Genomic DNA, 19,037 nt, shown 5'->3' on the forward strand with positions numbered 1-19,037 from the left:
GTGGCTGGAGCTGAGCTGATCTGAAGCCAGGAGCCAGGAACTTCTTCCAGGTCTGCTACGTGAGTGCTGGGTTCCAAGGACCATCCTTCAGTGCATTCCAAGGCTGTAAACATGGAAATGAATTCTAAGTGGAGCAGCTAAGATCATGAACTAGTACTTGAAGATGAAGAATTAGGCAACTGAGCCACAACGCTGACCCTAGATTTTTTTTAACCATTCTCACTATTGGCACACAATGTTTTCTTGTTTATTTATTTAATTCAATGAGTAACCATTAGAAAGTTTAATATGAAAAGTATAACCTCATGAATACTTGATAGTTGTTAATAAAATAATTTTTTATTTTCCAATATTATTGCATTGTATAATTCAACAGAAAAAGCTTTTGGATATGTATGTGTGGTCATACATACTTATCTATACATACATATGTATACATATGTGTATATATAACATAAAACATATATCTATCTATCTATCTATAGTATGTGTGATCAGTTCAGCTTGCTTTATAGCACTTCCCATTATGTTTATTAATACTGTGTTTTTTGAAAACATTTATTCTCTAGTCTCCCCTTACACCTTGGTGCTTAAGCTGTATTGAGTTTGTCAACTACAAATGTTAAGTCACAAATGTCAGTTGTGGATTTACAAATATTACTAGCACTAGCATATACCCAACAAATAATTGACATGCATGGAGATAGACAGGTAAGTAAGTGGTTTACTACCCACACCAAAATGGTCACCTAATTTCTGTTCTATGTCTTGTGACATGTGTCAGAGCCCAAAATATATAAAAACGTATCACTGTGTTTCAATACCCATGTAAACGTGGCATTATCAGATTTATTTTTTAGAACAAGTAGAGATAATCCCATGCATTATTTCAACAGTCCTCTGATAACAGAAAAGTTTATTTTATTCTGTGTTTTCAGACTTTTGCTGTTATCAAACCCAGCATAGGAAGTAAGCCAAGGTGTAGTTCATGAGCTTGAAGCCTGATTCCTCTATCTACTCTTGCTTTGCATATCAAGTGTAGACAGTTAGAAAACTTCTTATTTATTGTAAAGATACACATTCAATATATGGGAAATTATTTGTATTTAACATTTATGTATCTGTTTGAAAATATGACGCTCGCTAGGACAGGGTATATGCTAAGTATGGGAGTAAAAAGGAAATGCAAGAAAAGGCGTGATTCCTTCATGCATTCAAGGAAGCTACAGTCTCTGATGGGGAATGGTCATTTTTATTAAAATGATAAGGCAGTCACACGCACACACACAGGCTGGGGAGAATTAAGTCTGGTTTTTTATTTTTTACATTTATTTATAAGAGAGCCGAAATCTCCCAATTACCCAATACCAGAGATGGGCCAGACCAAAACCGGCAGGCAAAAAAAAAATCACTCTGGCTGTCCCAGTTGGTTGGAAACCCTCGTACGCTGCCTCGCAGAACCTGAACTTGCAGGAGCAGCACCACAACTCAAACCCACACACTCAGATGTGGGATACAGGCCTGCCACGTGTTCTTTGCACATGTTACATCTATTTATTGTATTTTTTCTTTTCAATTAATTTATTTTCAAAGGCAGGCAGATTGAGACTGAGGGAGAAGGAGAGAGAGAGAGAGAGAGAGAGAGAGAGAGGGAGAGAGATATTCCAGTTCCCACATCAAATGCCTGCAACTACCAGATAATTACAGATATGCCCGAGGAAGGCTAGGTCTTGCATGTGAGTTGCAGGAACCCAGCCATCACTTGCTGCTCTCTTGGCTGTTCATTGACGGGAAGGTAGAATCCTGAACAGAGCTCACACTCAAATCCAAGCACTTTTATGTGGAATTTGGACACCCTAAGCATTGTCTTAACCACTAGGCCACATGCCCCACCCTTGAAAGTCTATTTTAGAAAAAAAATACTCTCACAAAGGATCATCTGATACCTTTTCAAGCTAGTATTTGCAGTGAGAATTAAGATCCCCTTGCATATCGTGGAGTGATGGTAGTATTTGTTGAAATAAAAGATGTGTTTGTCGTAAGAAACCTCAGTGACAGAAAAATTAGTCATCGTTTTTTGATTATGAGCAAAAAATATTCTGAGAGAAAATGTCTTTTACTCATAGGAAGAGTTCGTACATACTACTATAAGCTTTGAGAAAATATGATGTGATTTAAAAACTTGAATAATTACCCTCAAAGTAATCTTATCATTTTTCTCTCTTCACTAGTAATAGTAAAATGAGCTTTTATTACTGCAGTTAACTTTTTTTATGAGTGTTCTGTGCTCCAGTTAGAGATGACAAAGTGTACCTAAATATGAAATGATTTTAATGTGCACTAGTAAAACACCTTACAGCATCTTCTGTAGAAGATTTTATTAAACACAATTGATTTACATAATAAAATATGTATTTATTTAACAATAAGTGTTTAGGAATTTAACTCCTAAGGAAAAGCTGTTGATATGCATTCTAAAACAGAAGTAGTCTAGACATGTTAGGTTAGAGCCCAGTGCCTTGAGTGTTTCTGTATACTCATTTTTTTTGTATGTCATTTAAGTCTTATGATGATAGATCTGAATTTCCAGGTATTGCCAAGCTTGTTGTAAACTGACATTGAGTGCTGCAGCTGACTTAATTTGTGTCCCATTAATCTTTGTTGTAAAGATGCATTAATCAAGTTATTACTCACTGGCTCATTAGCAAGCAGAATTCCCTCATCTCAGTTTATAAACAGATAAATCACTATCTGGGAGGAAGAGTTCACTCTAAGATTATTATTTGCAATGATTTTCCATAAACCCACTTCAAGAAGTACCGTAAAGGCTGCCCAAGAATAGTTGGGTTTTGCCTAGCAGGAATAGAGTTTGGGCCAATAATTTTATTGCTTTTGTCAATATGGTTAGAATATGAATCTGATAATTTCAAAATAAGCATAAACATACTTTAAAATAAAAATATATTATGTTGTCATAATGAAAGTATTTATATGATATTTTAAAAGCCTTACCACATGCTAACATAATGAATAGGCCAGGTGCTACACTTCTTAAAGTTCTCAGTGACAATTCTTTGGTCAGAAGACCTCCAATGAACTTTTGCCTTAGTGTAGTGCCAGAAAATCCCCTTAAGGATAATTGAGAGGGAGTCATTGGATATGAATTTGAGGTAGGGACAGATTCGTCCTGAGCCTAAGGGAACTTTGCAGTTGGAGTTCTCACTTGGCCCGGTGACTTTCACATACCCTCAAGCACCTCACAGCATGTCCAACTGATAACATGCTATTCCAGAATTTGCGAAAGCAAAATTTATTGTTTTTTTTTTTTTTCCTATGAAGTAGATCTGTAAACTTCTGTTAGCATTAGACTTTTTAAGATTTGGCTTTACCATGGTATAGGACTAAGGAACAGAACACCTGCATTTTGTTTTACTTGTTTGAAAGAAAAGATAGTGAGCTATTGCGGAGCATGGATGTGACTGTCTTAGAAGGCAATGCCTTTTCTTACTCTCTATCCATGGATTAACACAGATTTCAAAAGGCTTTCCAAGTCATCGTGCCTAAATTGTGTGGAGGACACTGTGACCACGTTTGCTTTGGTTTTTTTTTTAGCATAACATAAAACACTACAAAGGCATTAAATGTGACTGTATTCTCAGGGGACAGTATGCTTTTACATATAACACAAGGATCACTCTCATTAACTGAACTTTACCTGGTGATTTGAAAATTTCTCCACTCCATTTTAACGGAGACTTTATGATGGACCATATCAATCAGTGGACGACCTCATCGAGCGAAACTGGCAGCGATTCATAACTGGAGAACTATTAACACCACTTGAGCACATATCTCAGAGCATGCCCCACATCCCGGACTCGGGATGGGCGGGAAACCGGTGGGGCTTCTCCCTCAATATCCCCCTTTACCTCAGATACATGATGGAAACAATATGGACATAATAGTATTACCCACTTACCTATCCCCCTGAACCTTTTTTTTTTCTTTTTCTTTCTTTAACTGTAATTAACTATGTAAAGATTGTCAACAACACAATAAAATAGATTAAAAAAAAAAAAGAAAATTTCTCCACTCCAAAAAGACATGTTTTAATTGCTGCTTGTACATTAACAGCACTACTAATGCTGATGGAAATTAATCTTTTCATCAAGGTGCTGTGGATTCATGATTTTCATATAATATAGCTATAAAGATACATTTACTAAAGCACACCTGATGAATTTCTGAGCTTATTTTCTTTCAATGACATGTCTTGTTTATCAAAGGACAAGATACAAGTTGAAGGATATGAGTATTTGGGCTTCTCCCCTAAAAGTTTCATCATCAAATGCCATGAATTGAATATACAGCTGATTTTTCACTCTTTTCCATTTAAGATAAAATTTTTACTAATTTCTTTTTTGTTTATCTGAAAGGCAAGAAAGAAAACAAAGATCTTGCATCCATCGATTCACTTCCCAAATGCCCACAGGCTCATGGCTGATCATGTATAAGGCTGGAACTAAATCTAGGCCTCCCACTTGGGTGGCAAGAATTCAACTACTTCAGCAATTACCTGCTCCCTCCATGTTGCACTTCATCAACTAAAATGAAATAGACTTCAGGGCCAGCACTTGAACCCAGCAATTCTAATATCGCACGCAGGCATCCAAAATTAAATCTTAATGGGTATTCCAAAACACATATTCCGAAAACTCCTTTCTTTTCCCTTTTTTTTTTTTAAAAAAAAGATTTATTTATTTTTATTGAAAAGGCAGATTCACAGAGGAAAAGATCTTCAGTCTGCTGGTTCACTCCCAAAGGGCCACATCGGCCAGAGCTAAGCCAATTTGAAGCTAGCAGCCAGAAACTTCTTGGACTTCCACATGGCGCAAGGAGTCAAGGCTTTGGTCCGTCCTGGACTTCTTTCCCAGGGCACAAGCTGGAAGCTGGATGGAAGTGGAGCAGCCAGAACATGAACCAGCACCCATTTGGGATCCCAGTGTATGCAAGGAGAGGACTTATTAGGTCATCACGCCAGGCCCCCCAAACTCCTTTCTTAGTAAACATTGTACACATTGTTTGTCTGTACAGATTTTTCAGAATTTTGTAAAAGCAGAAATAAAAACTAAACCAAAAATTCAAGAGAACTAAAATCACCTAGCATGCTGTGTAATGTTAGGATATAAATATTCTTTCCTGAGATTTGGAGACCCTTCCTTCTAAAGAAGTGGTCTTCTGAGTACTTTCCTGATTACTTAAAAGAAGCCCTGTCTTCATGGTACCAATCCAGAGCAGCCAAAATTCAGAGGGGAATTGACCAAACATTAGATAGATGTTCTTGCTGCAGATCCTATCATCTTTTTACTTTTCCACATGGCCCTCTGATGCTCTGCTGCACACACACACAAAAGAGTATAATGTGACACAGAAGAATGTAAGGATTCGTTTGCAGAGAGAGGTACCTACAAGAAAGATGAGGTTATGTGTCAGCTATCTTAACTGCAGCAACAGGGCCCCCTGAGTTGGCATTGTGAGGAGTGTTTTTGCCGTTACCTTTAAAATATAACTAATGAAAGTGGAAAAACACTGTGTGAACGTGAACTTGTGCAGGGGAGAGTGAAGGTGTAAATGTGTAGTGATGAGAAAGAAAATGAACTGAGCATGTCTACTCTAAATAATTAAATATCATGAAGGGCTGAGTACAGGGGTGCTTTTTTTTTTTTCTTTAATATTCATTTATTCATTAATTACATTGCATTACATGACTGGGATTCCCCCCCCTTCACCCCAAACCCTTCCCCCATCATGAATTCCTTCACCTTGATGCATAACCACAGCTCAAGTTCCGTTGAGATTCCCTAATTAAAAGTTTACACCATACAGAGTCCAGCATCCCACTTGTCCAGTTCAAGTTCAACGGCCTCTTAGGGAGGCCCTCTCAGGTTTGTAGGCAGAGCCAGCAGAGCGTCACCTCGATCAATTAGAAGCTCCAACATATCATCAGCAACAGTTCAGGTAGGATGAGGCTGGTGCAGAGTCCACTGATTGACATAGTCCATCTTAGGGTTTCCCCTTGTCCAGTTTTCCGCTGCAAGCATAAAGCTGAGGTGGTTGATTCATCTACTCCATTTTCCATCTTTTTTTGATTAATGCTTTGATTCCTCCATTTTGTTCAGGGGAATCCCCCTAAAAAAAACTTTGAGGCATTCCCAGTCCAGGCTCCTACATGTACTACTAGTAAGCACAGTGCCCACCACCGTCCATCACTCCGATCAGCTGATGGTTTTAACCCCTGGGTTGGTTCTCTTCTGAGCCCCGACCTCTATTGGAACCAATGAGTATCGCATCTCTCCCCGGCTCTGCCCATCACACTCTCGTCCCTCACCTAAACCAGTGGGAGGAGTGCTGGTCGGGTGTTGCATTCCCTGCTAGCACAGGCCATTTCACCTTGGCATTTTGTGTTTTATACTGTTTTTTTTTTTTTTTTATCGCAACCAAACCCGGCCAGGCCCCCACACAGTTTCAGCACTTGGGCTTGCCAGTGGATGACGTGAACCGACTCAGCCTGGTGCTTTTTGAGGGCATTTGGTTGTTATGTTTCCTGATATGTTGCTTGAAATAACCAGGCACAGAAAGAAAACCACTACATGATCCCATTTATAGGAAAGCATTCAAAAAAATTAACAAAAAACTCATGTTATTGAAAAAAAACTCCAAGATTTTAAAAAATTTTTGCACAAAAAATAATTTTCAAAATTTTGTTTGCATGATTTCTTTGAATTGCCCTTTTATGTGGAATTTCAAAGTTTCAGGGCTCATAGAAATACACAGAAGTAGGGCAGGTGACAGGAACTGGGGGACTGGGCAAGAGGAAATTGGAAGTGTTGAAAGGGTATAAAAGTTTGGTTCAGAATAAGTGCAGTGCTTCTAGGACATAGTGTGGTGATAATAATTAATAGCATATTGTGTTTTTGAAACATGAGCGTGGATGTGAAAGTGTTCTTACCACAAAAGCACGTACCTCTAAACATGTTATGCTAATCACTTGAGCTGTTTGCACGTTTCATCGCCCATGACTTCTCTGAGAAACCTGTGGTTGAGGGAAATGACCATTGTACCCGACCATCATTCTGATAAGCCAACAATAATTAGTTCTCTTTCATTCAGGAAATCACCCAGATATTCTTTGATCACCATTTTGGCTTTCTGAATAGTATATTTTAATGAAAATAAACAGTCCAGAGTCAATTGTGCTTGTTCTTTTTGCAAATGAACAGTTGTTAGGCTTGCTGAGCTAATTGAAAGGTGTCAAGCCCTTAATGTATTTGCTCTTTGTTTAATCATTATCGGTGATTAGAGGCCCAACAGTCTCATGTGCAGCCCTGAATACCTTGCTATAGGGAAATATTTATTTGAGTATGTCCCTGCAGGCTATTTTATGAAGCCAGCTTTCTTTCGGTGTAGTGGTGAACAGTGGTTGGTAGAAACTCTACAGACCTGATACTTACAGGGGTGACATGAAGTTCCTATTTTAGACAGAAGCCTCTGCAAGCTAAGGCTATAGAAAGCAGTGGTGAGAAGATCTTTGCAGTTCCACTCAGTTGGACAATTCTGCATTACATTGACAATTTAATTGGCTGTAAAGAGAAATGGCAATTTAAAATCAAGGTCTTTGAGGGGCACAGCCTACCGGTTTCAAAGTTAGTATTTTAAAAAGGAGTTAGCATGCCTCAAAGCAGGTATGTCATTAATTTCTCTGTAGCTATTTTCTACAGTCTATGTTCTCTGCTCAAATTGCCCTGTGAGATATTCCTGTAATACCAGCTCTTATTGGAAAATCTCAAGATGAAAATACCGAATTTATCTTTTGTGTGTGTATATTGATATACTTAAAGAAATGCCTATTTCAGTTAATAGTTCATTCATTTAATTTTATTGTTTTAGTAACTCAGAGTCCCCAATGTTTTATTTCAAGTGTTCGTACTTTCATAATTAATAGTGCGAGATTAAAAAGAACACAGTTCTGTTGGTCCACAGAGTAGTATGGACTACTACTCAGAGGGTAGGTCTGTGTGGAGACAGCTATTAAATACATGTCAATAATTTAAGTTGAGATCGTCTATGTGATACATCTGACAGTATTTATTAATTAAACATATAAATAAATGACCTCTATAGGTCAGGTTTTACAATTTGGTTGATGAGCATTTGTCAAATATTTCTCCCCAAATTATACAGCATTTCCTAGCTCCTAAGAAGTATAAAATTTTTAGCTACCTTTTTAGCCATCGTATGGGTTCTCCGTAGGCCAGCCTGCATCGGAAGCACTGGCTAGAAATCCTTCTCCTCTTTTTACTTCCTCTCCGTTCTTTACACAAATATTTTAGGTAACTACTATTGATTGGCATCAGATCTATTTTTATCCCAAGACACTTAAATTTCATGAACTTTAAGTATTCATTGCCTTATCGCAAATGGAAATATATTTATGTCTTTTAGAAGGTCACAGAATGGGCATTTGCCCTCGTAGTGTAATAGTCCTGTGTCCCACATCGGAATACAGGGGTTTGATCTCTTGCACCAGTTTGGACTTCAGCTTCTTGATGGTTCAGAACCTGGAGGGCAGTACTTAACTTCCTATCAGCCTCATGGGTGACCAGGATTCAGCGGCCTTTCAAGGTTTGGCCTGAGTTTGCTTATGTCTTGGTGGCCATGATGGGAGGAAATGGCTGGATGGGAGCTCAGCCTCTCTCTGTCTGTCTCTGAAATAAATAAGATTAAAAAAATTAATTGAACAGGGCCTGGGGCGGTAGCCTAGTGGCTAAAGTCCTTGCCTTGCATGCAGGATCCCATATGGGTGCTGGTTCTAATCTCGGTGGCCCTGATTCCCATCCAGCTCCCTGCTTGTGGCCTGGGAAAGCACTCAAGGATGGCCTAAAGCCTTGGGACCCTGCACTCATGTGGGAGACCCAAAAAGGGTTCCTAGCTCCTGGCTTCGGATTGGCACAGCTCTGGCCATTGCAGCTGCTTGGAGAGTGAATCATTGGATGGAAGATCTTTCTCTCTGTCTCTCTTCCTCTCTGTATATCTGAGTTTCCAATAAAAATAAATAAATCTTTAAAAAAATAAGTGTACAGGGACCTGGTAGAAAACAAAAACACAACATTTTCAAATAAATATTGTGAGACCAAAGTTATCAAAGGCAGAGTATGGCTGTGATTGTGTGAGTATATAAGTAAATGCTGTTTTATACATTGAAAATCCTTAGTTTGACCATTACCAAGCAAACTTCAAAATAAGAAAATTGCTGTGCCCTGTGCTGTTGATGTCTTGGAGGTGTTTTTGAATAGCTTGTGAAGCGAATCTCAACAACATAGATGGTATTATGGCCCCAGCAAGATTGGTAGCACAGTGAAATTGTTAGGATTTTTAACCAGAGTAATTCACTGCCCAAACAGGTAAGAATAAAATTGCCAAGACAGTCTTTCTATTAGAGCATCAATAACCTTTATATCCACTTGAAACCTGATTTATATATATGAGTTATGTTATGAAAGTAGGGTATCTATTTGGCTTTATGAATAATATTGTGGATGTGATAAAAATCACTATCTTTTGGGATAAGAAATAGTGAGTTTCTTCTCACATTTGTCATCATTAATAATTCTTTTAACTGCAGACCTCGTTTATTATCTCATCTGTGGTTATCATTCTTCATGCTGCCATAGAAACTGAAGTAAGGGATCACTCTATTCAATTTTGAAAAATCCCATTTTTGAAATTTAAAACCCATAGAGATGGTTACTATCAACCTTGTCAGATGAGATGGTAAATATTAAATATGAAATTTGTCCTAAAGATTCATAGAGTAGGCAGAATATATATTTTTAATTCAATCTGTAAAAATTTGTTTTTCAGAATAGATTTAAATTCACAAGTGTTGTGAGGTTGCAATACAGAGTTCCCATGTACCCCTCATTCTAGTTCCCCTCTTAGCATCTCATTTTAGTATAATTATCACAATTAATGATTCAAATCCAGCCTCCCTTTTTTAAATCCAGACATTTTTATTCCTCTAATTCCTTTCAGCTTCTATTAATCTGTATGCTGTGCTCAGATAACATTGGTTTGGGTTTAATTTTGACTACCATGCATAAGGAATAGCATGCAGTAGTAGTCTCCCTTTGTGTTTCACTTCAAATGATGTCATGTAGTTCTGTCCATTTTGTTACAAATGACAAGTTTTTATTTTCTATAGTGGAATAACATTGCATTTTGAATATATGTACACATGTGTATGTGAGATTTAAACCTGGGTTGAGTGCATGTTGTTAGCAGTGCTGGAACAAACCTAGTGGAGCAGGTATCTCTTATACAATGGTAAATCCTGGGCAATATAGCTGTTCCATTTTTGGCTTGCTGAAGAAACCACTGTGCTGTGTTCACAGCGTATAAAATAATTTACACTTCCAACAATGGCATATGGGAGTTTCTCTTTTTTCACATCCTCTTCAACATTTTTAATTTTTGGTGGTTTGATAATAGCCATCTGACAGGTGTTAGGTAATACTTTATCTTGGTGTTGATTTGTATTTCCCTGATATCTTGTGGTATTGATCATTTTTCACGTTTTTGTTGTACTTGTATTTCTTCTTCTTCTCCTTCTTCTTCCTCTTCCTCCTCCTCATCTTTCTTCTTTTTCTTCCTCTTCTTCTCTTTATAATGTGCAAGGCAAGTATTATTTAAGAAAGTGAAAGAGAGGTCTCCTGCCCTAGTGACAGGAGGGTGCTGCAAAGAAGGCAAGACCAGAAGAAATGGTGTAAAGGGTGTCTTATATGCTCCATCTCAGGGAGGGGCTCGAAATGGGTCACCCAAAGGGCAGAAAGAGAAAAAGACTCATTTGTAGTGGGCAGAAATGTCTGTAACTTTGTCCAGAACAAAAGGACTTCAGAAAGGTGTGACTGGTGGCTTCCTCCTCCCATCCTGATGGGTAGCTAAGAACTCAGTCACCCTCTGTTTGACAGTGACCCAGAAATGGTGTTAGTATGCACCCTGTCTCCTTGGTTTTGTTATGAAAAAATAGTGAAGGGTTCACGAATTTACATGTCATCCTTGCACAGGGGCCATGCTAATCTCTGTGTTCTAATGTTAGTGTATATGCTGCCAAAGCAAGCACTGTATTTTTTCTGCTAAGAAATTTCTATCAAGTCCTTTGCTAATATCTTTACTGAGATAATTATTTTTGTTGTTGAATTATTTTGAGTTGCTAATGTAGTCTGGGTAGTATTCTTAGTTGGATAATTAGCTTGCAAAGATTTTCTTCTGCTCTTGTCAATTGTCTTTTCACTCTGCTCATTGTACTGTTGACTTGCAGAGGCTTGTGGATTTCATGAGTAGCATTTGTCTAGTTCTGATTTTGTTGCCTGCAGTGTAGGGGACCTATGCAGAAATAAACAAAAATGGCATAGCTTGCTGTGATGTCTTGAAGCACTGCTACATTTTCTTTTAGCAGTTTCATAGTTTGAGGCTTTACATTTAGAGTTTTGATCCATCCTGAGTTGATTCTTGTACGTAATGAGTTAGGGATCTGATTTCTTCTTTCGCTCTCTATATATCTGGTGTGGCCAGTGTCATGTATTGAAGAGACTTCTTTTCTCTAGTAGGTATTCTTAGTATCTTCCTGAAAAATCATTTTTATATGTCTATGGGTTAATGTTAGGACTCGGATTTCATTAATCTGTCTGCCAGGTGTCTTGCCTGTACTAAGCTGTTTTAAGTACTAAAGCTTTGTGGTATGCTTGGAAATCGGGCATTACAATGCTTTGAGTTGCTTTGACTATTCTCAAGCTTTTATGATTCACTATGCATTTTAGGAATGTTTTTTTTTCTAATTTTGTAAAAAATGTCTGGAGAAACAAGGATGGAGAGTACTCCCATTTGCTGGTTTACTCCCCAAATGCCTGCAAAGGTCTTGGCTGCAGTAGACTGACGCCTGGAGCCCAAGAACTCAATTAGAGTCAGCCATACATGGCAGGAATCCATACTTGAGCCATTAGCAGAAAGCAGGAATTGTGAGTAGACTCAGGTGTTTAACACAGTTAGCATGTGAAATGTGAACTTGTTTATCGAGATTAACTGCCAGGTTAAATGCTAAACAACAGTGAAACTTGAGAAGACTTTTTGCTTGGCTCTTGCCACTGGTAATTTGAAGTCTGTTATCTCGGCGTATTCACAAGCTTGGTGGTGGCATTGGTGTTTCTCTTACAAGTTCATTGGTAAGTTGGTTTCAGTGAAGTTCTAAGAAGTTGGATTGGTTTGTACTTACTGTCTGGTAACTAAGATCATCTTAATTTCTCATGCAATCAGAAGCACAGGCTGTGATATTCAATGGTAAAGAGGATTATAATATTTACCAGTTTTAGATGCGTAATTGATTTTAATGCCTTTATAATTGCTTAGGTAAAATCCGCTATAAAATACCTTATTGTCATTTATGACTTTAAAAAGAGAGGGAAAGTATGTAAACAATGAACTATTCAAAACGGTGTTGAATCAGGCAAGTCCATTTAATCCATGGAGGTAGGGCCAACACTGGGTATAACTGACTAGGTGACATGCTTTGATATTTTTTGAAGCTGCACTTTGTATTGATTCGTTGACTCAGATGATTTCTGCATTCCTAGATTTAGTCTGTACCAGTCCTGACCTTCATGTTCATTTATAAGATGGACCAGAAAGTGGAGGATGTCTGATTCTGTGTGTCTATGTGTCCATGACTCTTTGTAACCCCCTTTGAAATAAGTAATATTTTCAAAACAAGTTTAAAGAACAAAACCATAGTCATAATCTGTTTAAAATGAGGCAAAGGAGTGGAAGTCATTACTTCAGTATAAATACAAATTAATACAGAAGGAACAATTTCCCTTAAAGCAGGTATTTTTGCAATAATAAAGCATTGCCGCTTTAACTTTAAATGGAAGAAAAGCTATTGAATGGAAGACAGGTAAACCTATTGCATAAGCAGATGCCATGCAGGTCTGTGTAGGAAATTCACTTAAAAAGGTTTTGGTCTATTTAGATGTTTTCCAGTGAGATTAGTGTATTCAGTGATATGGACTAATGCTATGGAAACATATAACTCAACGTTTAAAACAGAGGAGTGACTTTTTTTTCAGACACCATTGAATGATGTTGCCTGTATCTAAGAGGATAAGTGGAATGCAGTTAGGCCAAATTTAGACAGCCTTTTCTTCATGTTTAAATAAAGCCAATAGCGTGTGTTTTCCCAAACTGAGCACACTTGATTTTGCATGAGTACTTGGTGTACTTATCTTGCCCTCCTTAAAAAATGTGGGCCATAAGGTTTAATTGAATGCTCATCAAGCAAACAGACTTGGAGGTACATTCTCTGAGCCATGGACTCCCACAGCTCCCATTAATGCTAATGGGAGTTACACATGTGTATTGAGGAGAGAATAATATAGCCTTTGAAGTTGGAGTTGCTAATTGAGTGCTTTCTTCAGCTGTGATCAGCTTCTATAGTTAAGCTGAGCTAGAGTGGTCTGAAATGTCATACTTGGTAAAGCCCTTAGAACATTATCAAAGCAGGCTGGCAGTGAAAGAGGCAGCTTAAAGTAGTCATTCTTTCCTCCCAAAAGGAGAAAGAATTAGGAGTCCAAACAAAAGAAAGTGCAAGTAAGTCTTAAGGATGGACACTCCTTCCCTCTAGAGTGGCTTGAGCTGATTTAGTTAACACAATGGGAAAACATAAGGCACTGTCATTTGGGGGCATTGCTGGCCCTTTGTTGATGTCTTGATTTTTTTTAAGTATAAGGAATAATGGCCTAGGGATGATTATGGGATAGACAAATTCTTGGGCTTTGGTCAGTCGACAGGCTGATGAAATACTTGACCTGGTAGGAAACTAGTAGTTACATCCTGAATGTCCATGATCCCAGCTTTCCAGGTTCCTTATGTGCCTTCCTTTGTCTTGCATGAACTTTTTTTGTAGCATTAGTAATTGCTAACATATGAGACATCATGGAAATTCCACACTGTAGGGTTCTATATGAAAGGACAATAAAGTTGACTGAGTCCCAAGGAAAGAATTATTATTTTCTTAATAACCAATCTTATCCTTCACATGGATTCCATATTTGTGAATTAACCTACTTGTTACAACGAATTTTCAACCCTCAATTCAGTATTCATGGTTATTTCACATTTGTTTCATAAAGTAGCAAAATATTTGAATTATCTACTACATACATTATCAGAATAGGACACCAAAGCAGCAAGTCCATATCTTAGTACAAACAATACTTATAGACTCTGAAATGTTATCATCTTTTAACCAGGTATACGTCTTCTCAGAATAAAAGATTTCATTGTCTCTATTCAATCTGATAAGTCACCACATAGATTAATGGAGAGTACTGTTAGAAAGGCCAAAACAAAATGTGTTGGCAATGCTGTATGATGGCAGCACCTATTCATATTTGAAGAATATGTTAGAGATAAAACAGTATCAGATAGTAACAATTAAGACAGACTCTTGTGATCTTCACAGCTCTCCAGATGTACTGAGCTAGTCACTGCTTTGATTTTACTATGTTTTAGATGGAAAAATAAAAGAATAACTGCATGCTGCTTGCACGAGGAACTGTCTCAGAGAAGCCCGTCTACTCATTTATGAAAGTTCTTACAGAAATGATTGTTGTGCTAAAAATATTGAAACATCAGTTTTTCCTGCTTTACTAACACAAATAATTAAACTAGTTATTAATCTCATAGGTGCTTCTGTAGACTATCATGTGGAGGATGATTTAGACTCATTTTTTTGTTCATTCAGACTACCAAGTGAAAGTCATAGAATGGCAGATTGTTTTCTAATTTAATTTTTAAAATGTTATTAGAAGAGTAAGAGGCTGGAGAGCTACCTGTTGGGATAGAGGGACAGGGGTGGTGATGGGGTGAAAGAATTATTTCCATCTTTTCTCCTATGTCCATGGGGGTGCAGGTAACACAGAGTGGATGCTTCCTCCCTGTAGAGTGGCAGATTTTTGGATATGTTCAAGGAACTGATTTCTTTATCATTTCATCCACCAGATGTAACTCCTGTTGGCATTGAATTTTTTTTTTTGAGATCCTTCTTAGTATACTTTAGTTAGCCACCTGTGTAACAGTCATAAAAATAGAGTTTATATAACGATTGTTTTGCTTTCAACTTTGGGTTTGTTTCCTTTTTTTATTATTATTGTTGGAAAGGCAGATTTAAAGAAAGGAGAGACAGTAAGATCCTCCATCCAATGATTCACTCCCCCAATGAAGCTGAGCTCATCCAAAGTCAGAAGCCAGGAACTTTTCCCATCTCCCACATGGGTACAGGGACCCAAGAGTTTGGGCCGTCTTCCACTGCTTTCCCAGGGCATATGCGGGGAGCTGGATGTGAAGTGGAGTAGCAGGAAAAGAACCAGCATCTATATAGGATGTGTTGGCACTTGCAAGGGAAGGATTAGCCAGTTGAATCACTGGACTGGGCCCTGGATTTATATTTTATGGATGGTTCAGCCGTTTGACTTTATTTGCGCATAGCAGTATCTTACATGTGTTTACATGTTAGGTCATCTAAATTCACTACCACAAAATTATGTGGTAATCAGTTAAATAGTGTACCATGATTTATTTCAGTATCCATAACTATTTCATGCATTGCTATACACAGACTGCTATAAACAGCCTTAATAGATGTTGTTTGAATGCACATGGTCACATTGTTTTGTAATAGTCACCTAGAAGTAGATTTAGTTTTATTGTAAGTAATACAAATGAGGCTATAGTTTAATTATGTGTGTATACAATGCATGGACTGCTGTTCAAGGGTTAATACTACCAAAATAATCTGAAATATAATATCTTGAAACACTAGTCACAGGAAACATTGCAAATCTATAAATTTATATATTTTTTAAAATTTAAGTGAATATTCAAGCCCAGTGCAACAGCCCCTTCAACACTAGAATCCCGTATGGGTGCTAGTTCTTGTTCTAGTTGCTTCACTTCTCATCCAACTCTGTGTTTGTGTTGTGGAAGGGCAGCTGAGGATAGCGAATGCGTGGAAACCCTAGACCTACATGGGAGCCCCCAAAGAAGCTCCCGGCTCCTGGCTTCAGATCGGCTGAGCTCTGGCCATTGTGGCCACTTGGGGAGTGAATCGACAGAAGATCTTCTCTGTCTCTTCTTCTCTGTGTATATCTGCCTTTCCAATAAAAATAAATACAGCTTTTTAAAAAATTGAAGTCAGTATTTTTTCATATTTACTCAAGGTTTGCCTTGGACTCTTGCCTCATGTAATTTAAAACCACAGCTTACTTTTGATTGGAGTTTCAAATCTTTTAGGGTAATTTTCATGGGAGTTGTTTTTATAGACATAATGTGAATACCTGTCTGAAGCCTCAGACATAACTAGTGAAAGAAGGGAAAGACCTAACACAGAAAACTATAATTGTCTACTGTAAGAATTTCTTAAGCAGCAGAGGCATTGTGGATGAAGAAAACATTTTGAGTCATTACTAAACACTGTATTCTAATCACCAAAGCCCAGTTGTAGAGAACTGGTTTATTTTAACCTCTGCAAAAATGTCACTGTGTAATGGGCATGGAGACTTACCCAGATACTTATGAAATTAAGAGGCATTAAAATAGCAAATGCCAAGCTTTTAAAAACTCAATAACTTGGAATTTAAATGCCATAGTGATACACAGTGTCAAGGCTGAAGGGTTTGGTTTAGCCAGTAGACTTGAATATATGGGGATATCTATCCTACCCATTATTACCTCCAACACTAACCCACTGAAGAGAAGCTTTCAGGAAAGTATGCCGGTTTCCCTCGACATAAATGCAAAGAGATACTTTCCCTCTGCAGACTTATTTCTGTCCCAGCCATGGTCTTTGAAAAGGAGCTGAGGTTAATACAAGTCAGCTTTACAGAACCCAGCAATTTATGCATTATTCCATGTCAGCCACACCTGGAAGGACTACAGTGTTGGCTCTTGCACTGGGTGCTGTGCCAAAGAGGAGCAGCTGTAACGCTCATCAGACTTCTGTGCTTCTTACTGGAGCAGACTGGTTTTACATTGTCTGTGGTCACCTGCCCTAGGCTAATTGAAGGGTATTGCTGTGGATGCAGAAGGCATCCTGTTGTCATTGAAAGGTAAACTCCTATATAAAGAATCATGTCATCTGCATATAGTGAAAGCTTGACTTCTTCGATTCCCGTTTGTATTCCTTTGATTTCTTTTTCTTGTCTTATGACCTCAGTAAGTACCTCTAGAACTATGTTGAATAGCAGTGGAGAAAGCGGACATCCCTGTCTTGTTCCAGATCTCAATGGGAAGGGTTCCAGTTTTTCTCCATTCAATATGATGCTGGCGTTGGGTTTTTCATAATTGCTTTGATTATGTTGTGGATTTTTCCATCTATGCCTACCTTGGTTAGGGTTTTTAGCAGGAAGTTGTGTTGGATTTTGTCGAAAGCTTTTTCTGCGTCTATTGATACTATCATGTGATTCTTGTTTTTCAGTTTTTGGATGTGGTGTATCACATTTATGGATTTCTGTATGTTGAACCATCCCTGCATTCCAGGGATGAATCCTACTTGATCTGGATGAATGATCTGTCAGATGATTTTTTGAATTCTATTGGCTAGGATTTTGCTGAGTATCTTAGCATCGATGTTCATCAGAGAGATAGGTGTGTAATTTTCTTTCTCTGTAGGTTCTCTGTCCGGTTTTGGGATTAAGATAATGTTGGCTTCATAGAATGAGTTTGGAAGGGTTGCTTCCTTTCCTATTGTTTTGAAGAGTTTGTAGAGGATTGGAGTTAGTTCTGTTCGGAATGTTTTGTAGAATTCTGGAGTGAAGCCGTCTGGTCCTGGGCTTTTCTTTGTTGTGAGATCTTTACTTGTAGGTCATGTCATTAGAAGCGTCATTAGAAGCTCCAGAATCTTCGTGGACTTACTCACTGCTATGCCTCTTCTGACAAACACATTCCCACATCAAAAGAGACATTAGTTTTTCTGCTACATGTCTTTTTCCGAGTCTTCCTGTTTTGCCTCCAATCTTTAATGGAGCCATTTATGTTCTGCATGGAATATCCTCTCAAATGCTCTGTCCACTGTTTCTCCTGGACCCCTCCACTTCATCCTGGTACAGTGTGCAGGGGCGTCTTATGCTTATTGATTCAAGCCCTACACTTAAGCATGGTTTTTAAAGAAATTTACATTTTTTTTCAGTATTTGAAAGTCAGTAACAAGATTACAACTTGCTAAATAATGGAATATGTTCATAAATGGCATTTACTGGTTGTGTTACATACAGGGGTTATTATATTTCTTTTTTAACATTATTGTTATGTTTTTTTTTGCTTTGATTTTGTAGGTATAGCGATTCCTCCCCCCCTCAATCCTTCCTCCTTCCTCATTTTCCCTCTCCCCATTTTCCCCCATAATTTACAAGTAGTAAGGTCTTTTTGTAAGTTACAAGTTTAGCATTCTGCTATGTAAGTGTTTGATGGCATTGTAAGTATAGGCAAAGATATAAAATCTAGTACTGTCAAGTTAAGTGTAACTGTTTCATTGGGAATCCTGCTTTTATTTGGGAGTGGAGATGTGAACTACAACATATATGCACTTCCTGGCATATTAGTATTCATTATACAGTTCAGCTATGTATATGCTTATTTATTTCCAGATCTATTTATTTTGTATATTGCATACGGTTATTTTATATCAGAAAGAATGTTTGATATTTATTGTTTTTAATAAGATATTTAGATAGAAAAAGGAGTAGTCAAGATGATTAAAAGCTCATCTTCCTGAGGGTTATGACATAATGCAGTCTCTGCACCAATTTTTTCCAACTTTTATTGTCTTTTATGATTGGAAGGCTCCTTTAGCTGCATTTCTGTAAAGTCCTGTTAATGCTTGTGATCATTGAAAGTGGTGAGTTAGATAGGCCACTTTAATTTTGGACTGC

At 37.8% G+C, this 19,037-nt stretch overlaps 1 protein-coding gene and 1 pseudogene across 17 annotated transcripts in view; one reads left to right on the forward strand and one right to left on the reverse strand.

Annotated features, from left to right (window-relative positions):
* The window catches only part of PTPRD (protein tyrosine phosphatase receptor type D), a 1,483,320-nt gene that overhangs the window by 1,207,256 nt on the left and 257,027 nt on the right, over window positions 1-19,037 (forward strand). The gene's annotated exons all lie outside the window — the stretch shown is intronic.
* On the reverse strand, window positions 11,079-11,179 carry LOC118759925 (U6 spliceosomal RNA; annotated as a pseudogene).

The sequence above is a fragment of the Ochotona princeps genome, chromosome 14 (genome assembly GCF_030435755.1).
Source record: "Ochotona princeps isolate mOchPri1 chromosome 14, mOchPri1.hap1, whole genome shotgun sequence".
NCBI lineage: Eukaryota > Metazoa > Chordata > Mammalia > Lagomorpha > Ochotonidae > Ochotona > Ochotona princeps.